General features: G+C 44.4%; 1 pseudogene; it reads left to right on the forward strand.

Moving 5' to 3' along the window:
* Positions 1–5935: 5935 nt before the first annotated feature.
* The window catches only part of LOC105988633, a 5914-nt pseudogene continuing 1486 nt past the window's right edge, over positions 5936–10363 (forward strand).

Raw genomic sequence — 10363 nt, forward strand, 5'->3', positions numbered from 1 at the left:
TTGTGAATATTTATGTGAAAATGACAACAGTAAGGGATTGCAAGATGTGACATTATATAAGATTAAACTACATCCGCTTTTTTGTGCCAGTCCTGGAGCTTGAACTCAGGCCAGGGCACTGTTTCTGAGATTGTGTGCTCAAGACTAGCAATTTACCACTTGAGCCACAGTTCCACTTTAGAGGTAAGAATGTTACAGACTTTCCTGCTTGGGTTGGTTTCTAACAGAGCTCCTCAGATCTCAGCCTCCTGATTAGCTAGGATTACAGGTGTGAGCCATCGATGCCCAGCTTAAACTACATTTTATATAATTTTTTTTTCAGAAGAGTAAAGTATACAAATATTCTACAATTAATAGGGATTTTTATTGTTCCTGCTAAACAAGATTCCATTATTATCTTATTCTTTAAGTATACCAGTTAATAAAGGTTTGACTGTACTTACTTAAAGAACTCTTGACTTTTCCAAAGATTAAAAAACAAGTTCTAGAGTGGCACTGTGGCTCAAGTGGTAGAGTGTTAGCCTTGAGCAAAAGAAGCTCAGGGACAGTGCTCAGGCCCTGAGTTCAAGCCCCAGGCAGGACTGGCAAAAAAGAAAAAGAAAAAAAACAGATTTGCCAGGTGTCAGGGGCTCACACCTGTAATTGTAGCTACTCAGGAGGCTGAGATCTAAGGATCATGGTTCAAAGCCAGCCCAGGCAGTAAAGTCCATTAGACTCTTCTCTTCAATTAACCACCAGAAAATCAGAAGTGGTGCTGTGGCTCAAGTGGCAGTTTGCTTGCCTTGAGCTGGAGGCTGAAGAGCTCATGGACAAGGCCCAGGCCCAGAATTCAAGCCTCACATACAAAAAAAATTTCTAGGTGTTATGACAAAAGGTAAACTTAACAACACACTCAGTGAGGAGATATGGCTCAAATTTTAGACTGACTGCCTAGTAAGTGTGATGGGGTCCTGAGTTCAAACCCCAGTACAGACAGTGATTTGGCAGGGGTAGTGGGAACTTCCAAATTTATTTATGTGGTACTGAGGAATCAAACCCAGCACCTCATACATGCTAGGCAAGTACTCTACCACTAAACCACATTCCCAGGCCAGAATTTCCAAATTTGTACTGCTAGTCACAGTTAGGGAAGCTCTGAGGCCTATAAAGCTTGTGGCTAATGTCAGAAGGGAAGGAAGTGTTGGGTGAGCTGTTTCCTGTCCTATTAAGTTTGGTCCAATTCTGGGTAGTTGATGTCAGAAGAAGTGGATTTTGCTATAACAACCCTGACTCTCTGAAATAAACTTTAAGTCTCCTTTTATCTCCAACAGACACCTGAAACCGCAGATAGAATTGGATTCTATTTAGAATATGATTTTTCCTGTACACATCTACAACAGACTTTCATTTGTAAATTACTCAACAAGTAAGGGATTGACATCAATGACTAGTAATAACATAGTACAATTATAGCTATATATAGTACTTAAACACAGCCATGCGTTTACCATGAGAGAGGCTCTGATCACTAGGACCTCTAAGTGATTAAACCCACAGTAGCTCATATAGGGTGGACCCTGAAGCAAAGAATGATTCACATCCTGGACAGGAAAGAATGAGATGGCACTAGATTTCATCACACAACCCAGAAAAATGTGCAATTGAAAATGTATGACTTGTTTATTTCTAGAAATTTCCATTTGCTGTTGCCATCACAGTTGACTTTGAGTAACTAAGTGTGGATAATGAAGCTGACCAAAGCAATGAGTATTATGTGTGGTTTGTGAGGAGAAAGAATGAAAGGATGTAGAATGAGGAACTTTGATTACCATGGGTTTAACTCCATAGTATGTATGGGAAAAAGCAGCTGTGCTGAGATGTTACTGGAGTTTAAATTTATCATTGGCATTTAAGTTGGGCGCTGGTGGCTCACACCTGCTATCCTAGCTACTCAGGAGGCTAAGATCTGAGGATGGCTGTTCAAATACAGCCTGGGCAGGAAAGACTGTGAGAATTTTTCTTTTCTGATCCTGGGCCTTGAATTCTAGGCCTAGGCACTGTCCATGAACTTTTCTGTTTTTTTGGTTTTTTTTTTTTGGGTCCGGTTGTGGGGCTTGAACTCTGGGCCTGGGCGCTGTCCCTCAGCTCTTCAGCTAAAGGCTAGTGCTCTACCACTTGAGCCACAGCGCCACTTCTGGCTTTTTTCTTTTTGCTTATGTGGTGCTGAGGAATCGAACCCAGCGCCCAGGCCCAGAGTTCAGGCCCCACGACTGGACCAAAAAAAAAAAAAAAAAAAACCTAATAAATAAAACAAAACAGGTATGTTAGAACAGACTTATTTGTAAATAGCATCTCTTTAGCAATGTAGCCAAGTGGGAACTATTTCTCCTTCCTAGTATTATAAAACAGATGTCATGTAAATTTCTTTAGGCAATATTAAATGGGTGTTCTAAATAGAAACAAATAAGATTTTCAAGCACATAAAGATTAACTGCAACAAGTGTAAGATAGAAGCTGAAGTGTCAAATAGAGTGCTGGAATGTATCTCAGAGGTAGAGCACTTGCCTAGCATGTTTGTGACGTTGGGTTAGATCCGCAGCCCACAATGAAAGGAAGAAAGGGAAGGAAAGAGAAGGACTGGGAAGGGAAGGAAAATATGAACAGGGGAGCATTAGTAGCTCATAATCCTAGTTACTCAGGAGGCTGACACCTGCAGCATTAATGTTTGAAGCCAGCCTGAATATAAATTTGAAACTCCATCTCCAATTAACCAACAAATTGCTGGTCTAGAGATCTGGCTCAAGTGGTAGAGTGCAAGCCATGAACAAAAAAGCTGAGACAAAGCTTTAGGCCCTGAGTTTAAGCCCTGGTTCTGGTGTGTGTGTGTGTGTGTGTGTGTGCGCGCGCGCACACGTGTGTGTGCATGCACACACACACACACTCAGACACAAACACAAAAATGTATGAACAAATTCAGTGTATAATGGCCCTGGGTAAAGTGCATGCTGGGGCTTACAGCAAGAGCCTCTGAGCGCCACCCAGTGATACCTGCTGGGACTTCAAACAGGATAATTTGAGGAGAAATTACTAGTTTGCTATTAGATATTGAGTGACACTACTCCTACTTGAGAAGTGACATAAAAATACTGTAATGGACTGGGCATCGGTGGCTCATGCCTGTAATCCTAGCTACTCAGGACGCTGAGATCTGAGGATGATGGTTCAAAGCCAGCCCGGGCAGGAAGGTCCGTGAGAGTCACTCAGAAAAACAGAAGTGCCGCTGTGGCTTAAGAGGTAGAGAGCTAGCCTTGAGCTGAAGAGCTGAGGGACAGTGCCCAGGCCCAGAGTTCAAGCCCCACAACTGACCAAAAAAATAAATAAATCTCAGGGACAGCACCCAGGCCCTGAGTTCAAGCCCCACGACCAACAACAACAAATATATATATATATATATATACATATATATATATATACACACACACATATATATATACATATATATAAATACAAATACACATGATACATGATAATATATACAGTGCTCTATGCATATTTACACAAACAGACTAAAGGATGGTATACTTACTTAGAGGGCAGTCTAAAAGTGTAATTCCTCTGAGCAACTAATGAACTACTTATTAAAATTAATACCAGGAAGTGGAAACATGTTTTGGGGGAAGGCATAGAAAAGGAGGGAGGGAGGACTGGGAATATGGCTTAGTGGAAGAGTGCTTGTCTAGCATCCATGAAGCCTGGGTTCGATTCCTCAGTACAACATAAACAAAAAAAAGCCGGAAGTAGTGCTGTGGCTCAAGTAGTAGAGCACTAGCCTTGAACAAAAGAAGCTCAGGGACAGTGCCCAGGCCCTGAGTTCAATCCCCATGTCTGGCAATAAATAAATAAATAAGGGAAGGAGGGAAGGAGGGAAGGAGGGAAAGATGGAAGGAAATAACAGTTGGATGTTGGTGGACCATTCCTATAATCTTTCTTTTTTTTTTTTTTTTTTTCCATTGTGCGGCTTGAACTCTGCCTGGGTGCTGTCCCTGAGCTCTTTGGCTCAAGTTAAGTGCTCTACCACTTGAGCCACAGCGCCACTTCTGGTTTTCTGGTGGTTAATTGGAGATGAGGCTCACAGATTTTCCTCCCCTGGCTGGCTTCGAACTGGGATCCTCAGATCTCAGCCTCCTGAGTCGCTAGTATTACAGGCGTGAGCCACTGGCACTGGGCTCCATTCCTATAATCTTAGCTACTCAGGTGTGAGGTCAGCTGGGGCAGAAGAATTCACTAGATTCTATTTCCAAAAATAACCCACAAAAAACAGGACTAGACATGTGGTTCAAGTGATAGAGCAACTTTGAAGACCTGAGTTAAAACCCTAGTACCACTAAGAAAACCTCAAAACAACACTACATTGAAATATACACACCAGGGCTGGGAAGGTGGCTCAGTGGTAAACTGCTTGTCTTACATGCTTGAGGCCCTGGGTTCGATTCCTCAGCACCCACAAGCAAAAAAAAGCCGGAAGTGGCACTGTGGCTCAAGTGGTAGAGCGCGAGCCTTGAGCTGAAGAACTGAGGGGCAGCGCCCAGGCTCAGAGTTCAGGCCCACGACCGGACCCAAAATAAAACAAAACAAAACAAAACAAAAAAAGAAATATATACACCATTAACCTTACTTTGTTTTTTTTTTGTTTTTTGTCAGTCATGGTGCTTAAACTCTGGGCCTGAGTGCTGTCCCTCGGTTCTTCAGCTCAAGGCTAGTGGTCTACCACTTGAGCCACAGTGCCACTTCCAGTTTTCTGGTGATTCATTGGAGATAAGAGTCTCACAGAGGGGCTGGGAAGGTGGCTCAGTGGTAGAGTGTTTGCCTTGCAAGCATGAGGCCCCTGGGTTCGATTCCTCAGCACCACATAAGCAAAAAGAAAAAAGCCGGAAGTGGTGCTGTGGCTCAAGTGATAGAGCGCTAGCCTTGAGCTGAAGAGCTGAGGAACGGCCCAGGCCCAGAGTTCAGGCCCCACGACCAGACCCCCCCCCCCAAAAAAAAGAGTCTCACAGACTTTCTAGCCTGGGCTGGCTTTGAGCCAAGATCCTTAGATCTCAGCCTCCAGTAAATAGGATTATAGGCGTGAGCCACTTGCTCCTGGCTAATCTCACTTTTTATTTATTTGTATGTGTGCTAGAACAGGAGCTTTAACTTAGGGTTTGGGCACTGTCCCTTAGCTTTTTCACTCAGGACTAACACTCTGCCACTTCAGCTACAGCTCTATTCCCAACCTTTTGGTAGTTAATTGGAAATAAGACTCTCACAGACTTTCCTACCCAGGCTGGGTTCAAACTGTAATCCTTAAATCTCAGCTTTCTGAGTAGCTAGGATTACAGGCAGAAGTCACTAGTGCCTGACCCTCTTTGCCTACTTTTAAATTAGATTATAAAAGCTCTTTACATATTTTGGGTGCATGTTCCCTTTGAAAGAATATAATTTTTACCATAAAATTACATTACATTGCTGGGTGTTGATGACCTATGCTTGTAATCCTAGCTATTCAGGAAGCTGAGATTTGAGAACTGCAGTTAAAATCTAGCTGATGCAAGAAAGTCCTTGTCTCCCATCTCCAATTAACCACTGAAAAAATCCCTAGAATCTGCACGTGCGCGCACATGTGCATGCGCACGAGCGCGCGCACACACACCCCTTCAAAGATTATATTACCTCTTGGATTAAAATACAATGCAATAAAATAAAGATCTATACAAGACTGTAAATCTGAAGCTGGATATGTAGCTAAGTGGTATAGCATTTGCTTAGCATGTGTGAGACCCTCGGTTTGATGCTCATTACCAAACCAAACACGCACATGACAAACCAAAAGCAAGATTGCAAATCTGCCTGCTGTTACTTAAAAGTCACTGGAAATCGATTTTTCATCAGACTATGATTATGTCTGCCTTCTTTCCTCATGCACCCATGGATATCTTTCTTCTTTCCCTCTGGCAGAGACTGCCCTCTGCTTTGTGTATTGGCTGGCGAAGTTGCTGGTGAGGAGACAGAGGGTTCTCTACTCTGGATTGGTTCATGGCTTTTGGAAGGAAACCACTGTAGTAACCTACTTCTTTGCCTGAATCCTCAAAGTGGTTGGGGATGGGAAGTTCTGGGATCTGCTTTAGGCTTGCCTCATCCTGTCAACCAACCAGCTGCTGCCTAGCCCCAGGACAGAGAGCAAGCCTGACTCTCTGGAAGAGGTAACATTCAGCAAGGTCCCAGTGTAGCAGGAATGCGAGAGTCTGGAGGGGAAAGGGCAAAGTTAATACTAAAAGTCAACTTGGACACCATATCTAGCTTCAAGCAACTTCTTTTTTTTTTTTTTGGGCCCAGTTGTGGGGCCTGAACTCTGGGCCTGGGCACTGTCCCTCAGCTCTTCGGCTCAAGGCTAGCACTCTACAACTTGAGCCACAGCGCCACTTCCGACTTCTTTTTGCTTATGTGGTGCTGAGGAATTGAACCCAGGGCTCAGGCATGCAAGGCAAGCGCTCTACCACTGAGCCACCTTCCCAGTCCCTTCAAGCAACTTCTTAATGAGAGGCAGAGCTGCAATTCAAACACAGTTCTGTTTGATACTAAAGTCCATAATCATGATACCAAACTGGCTTCCAGATAAATGCAAATCTGCCATTCACTGCTTTGTTCTTGAGGGTATGAAGAAGTAGCTTGGCTTTTCTGAACTTCCGTTTCCTCATCTGGAAAAAACAGGGCAGGTGGGATTCAGTAGAGCTACTGTGGATAAAAAGAAGTGGGCTGGGAAGGTGGCTCAGTGGTAGAGCACTTGCCTTGCATGCATGAGGCCCTGGGTTTGATTCCCCAGCACCACATGAGCAAAAAGAAAAAAAGCTGGAAGTGGCGCTGTGGCTCAAGTGGTAGAGCGCTAGCCTTGAGCTGAAGAGCTGAGGGACAGTGCCCAGGCCCAGAGTTCAGGCCCCACAACTGGACCCTCCCCCCCAAAAAAAAGTAATCCACCAAGCACATGTAGTAGTCTAATAGGGGTTAGATATTTTGATAGATAGTTCTATTAAAAGAAATGTAAAGTATTACACTACCCCCAGAGCAACGTGTTCTATGTGCTCTGGAGTCCATAGAAAAGAATAATCTACTCTGAGTCTCTTATTGCCAGGAAGTCCCCTGAACTTGCTCCAGGGTTCTCTATTGGGGGCCTCAGGATGGAGGATGCAGGTGAGACAGGTGAAGTCTATCCTGTGGGATGCAGTAGAAGAGGCCAGGGCTCCAGGCTAGCCTGAAGACACGGCGTTTAGGCCTTCTTGGAGACACCTTGACATATGGTGGTCTTAAACAACTAGGCAGGGCACTACAAGAACTACAGGTAAGCAAGATGAGGCCTGGGAGCACCTGCGCTAGCAGTGTCCAGAGCCTATTCTGAACTCTTTCTCCCTAGGTCATAAAAACTTGGAGCCAGTGGCCAAGAAACCAGGTACCCAAAGGGAACAGAGAGGAGGCTGTGGGGCACCCAGAACCACATGTAGGTCTTCTCATGCAACCTCTTGGCAATCCTATTATTTTTTATTTATTTTTTGCCGGTTGTGGCGCCTTAACTCTGGGTCTGGGCGCTGTCCCTCAGCTCTTCAGCTCAAGGCTAACGCTCTACCACTTGAGCCACAGCACCACTTCCGGCTTTTTCTGCTTATGTGGTGCTGAGGAATCGAACCCAGGGCCTCATGCATGCAAGGCAAGCACTCTACCACTGAGCTACCTTCCTAGCCCCTATATTTTTATTCTTGTTTGTTTACAGGGCAGTCCATTCATTCAATGATTTGTTGATTCCCATTTATCAATTATTTACTAGGTGGTGGACATAGTGATGTATCAGTCCTGGAAATTCTCTAGCCTGTGGAGTTTATAATCTGCTAGGGAGAAATAACTACCACACCATGATCAATACTCTGAAAGGCTTATAAGCTGATGGGTCTATGGTACATTGAATTTAGCCTTGGCAAGAGAGGAAAGGAAGATTTGATGAAGGAAGTGATTTCATGAAGGAAATGGTGGAGGTTAATGAAGATGAGACAAGAATATTTCAATGCTGGAAGCCAATGGCTTACACCTGTAACCCTAGCTACTCAGGAGGCTGAGATCTGAGGATCTCTGTGAGAAGACAGTCTGAGCAGATGTGGAGCTTTGGATCAAGTGGTAGAGTTCTAGCCTTGAGCAAAAAAGTTCAGGCATAGAGCTCAGGCCCTGAATTTAAGCTCCAGGATCGACTACCACTGCCCCCTCCCCCCAAAAAACCTTTTTTTTTCAGGTAGGAAGAATGATAGAAACTCAGAGATGAGCATGTGCTTGCAATCTCTGGGGGGCTGGAAAGAGCTCAATATGCTGGGGAACAGAAGCTAAGGAAAAAGCCAAGGAAAGAAGACCAGAGAGGGAGGTTAGAGCCAGCTCACACAGGATCTTGCAAATTTACTGAGATGTTTGAACTCTCTTGAAGGTTGAAAGCAAGCCATGGAAGTATTTTAGGCAAGGATGACATCATTTTTCCCAATTGCCAGGTGAGCAAATTGAGGCTTAGAGAAGAGATGTGGATAGCTCAGAGTCAGCAACAGAATCAAGGGCAGCAGAGGTGCAAATCACACTGAAGTCCTTGAACTCCTAATGCCTTTCGTCTCTTTGGATATGATCCTTCTTTGTACAGTAGAGGGCGCTGTCTTCCACGAGCTGTTGCAGGGTGGTAGAAACCCGTTTTACTGTTCCTTTCCGTTTTGTTTTCACATTATCAATGACCATTTTTTATACAGCCCTGGGCCTGAAGAAATCAGGCATATTATATTAGCTTTCATTTATTGAGCAATTGCCTGAAGGTGGAAAACTGTGAAGCTTTCAAAGGCTATTCATCTGCTTATGGTCAGACAGCTAATAAAAAATGAAAGTAGGGGAGAGGAAATGAAGGAAGGAAAGAGAGAAAGACAGAAAGAAAGATAGAAAAACAGAAATAAATACATACATAAAGAAAGAGAGAGAGAAAGAAAGAGAAAGAGAGAGAAACAAAGAAAAGGTGAGAGCTCTTAAACAGTATGATTTTAAGTTTCAAGTTCAACCTGCACTTCCTAGCAGGAATGGTGGAAAAGGAATTGTTCTTCATCTTCTCTGAAAAGGATAGATTTATCAATAAGTCCCAACCTAGGCCTCAAGGGGGAGCCCCAAGGTGGATGTGGGATTTGGGGATTAGCTAGGTGTGTGTATGGGTGGGGGGTGGCTGATTAATTACATTTTCCTCTAGTAACAGGAAGAGCATCACCTCTAGGGTCTGAGCTCCGCCAAAAGCATCCTTTCAGGGATTCCAAGGAACAGGTAATACCTCATCTACCCCAGGAACAACTGGAGACAGCTGGGGCAGTGAAGGATCCCAGAACCCAGCTAATCTACCTCCTGTTAGCTTTGTTCTAATATCTAAGGGAATATGGAGACTCTGACATGCAAGGTCACTGGATCCATGGGGAAGCAGAAAGGGCTGCTTTGATTCGGTATATGGGATTCATGCTACCATGGCACCTATTGACAGAGCTAGTACCTTTTCTCTCAACCCACAGCCCCTGAGTCTGTCCAGGCCACAGGCTGTTCTGGGCCACTTAGGTCTTGGGAACAGTTTTGGCTAATTTTCGACTGATATCATTTAGGCCAAGCAGACCCCAGATGTTGCCCTGCAGTTCTTCCTGTCCCAAGTCTGGAGGCAGAGACTGCAAAAGCAGCACCAAATTTTAATCCAAGAGGAGCTGAAGCATTTGGAACAAGAGCAGTGGGGCAGGTGAAGAGATCAAGGATCTGGTGACTGAAGAGGTGAGGAGCATCAAGTAAGGGGGGTTGAGGGACCTTGTAATGGGGCCAGACATGGTACAAGGGGACAGGATCAAGTACCAATTGTAACTGGCCCACATCATCACACAACTATCAACCTTGTGAGGAACAAAGCTGTGATGGAGAAGGGAGGGGCTGGAAGGAACAGAGGTTTACTTCATTCAGGTTAAAGTAGATAAGAGGAGATGGCATGTAGGCAGAGACTCAGAGAACAAATAGGAAATCAGTCAGGGGACTTCACTAGACTCAGCTCCACAAGGGCAGTTAGTGCTCACTCCAGGGGTACTCAATAAAACATAACTGAACAATTTAAGAACAAAACGTGTGCTGGGCACTGGTGGCTCATGCCTGTAATTGTAGCTACTTAGCAGGCTGAGATATGAGGAATGTTGTTCGAGGCCAGCCTGTGCAGGTAAGTCCATAAAACTCTTGTCTCCAGTTAACAAGCAAAAAGCCTGAAGGGGAACTGTAGCTCAAGTAGTAGAGCACCAGCCTTGAGCAGAAGGGCTGACAGTGCCTGGGTTTT

The sequence above is a fragment of the Dipodomys ordii genome, unplaced genomic scaffold (assembly GCF_000151885.1).
Source record: "Dipodomys ordii isolate 6190 unplaced genomic scaffold, Dord_2.0 Scaffold50, whole genome shotgun sequence".
Classification (NCBI taxonomy): Eukaryota; Metazoa; Chordata; class Mammalia; order Rodentia; family Heteromyidae; genus Dipodomys; species Dipodomys ordii.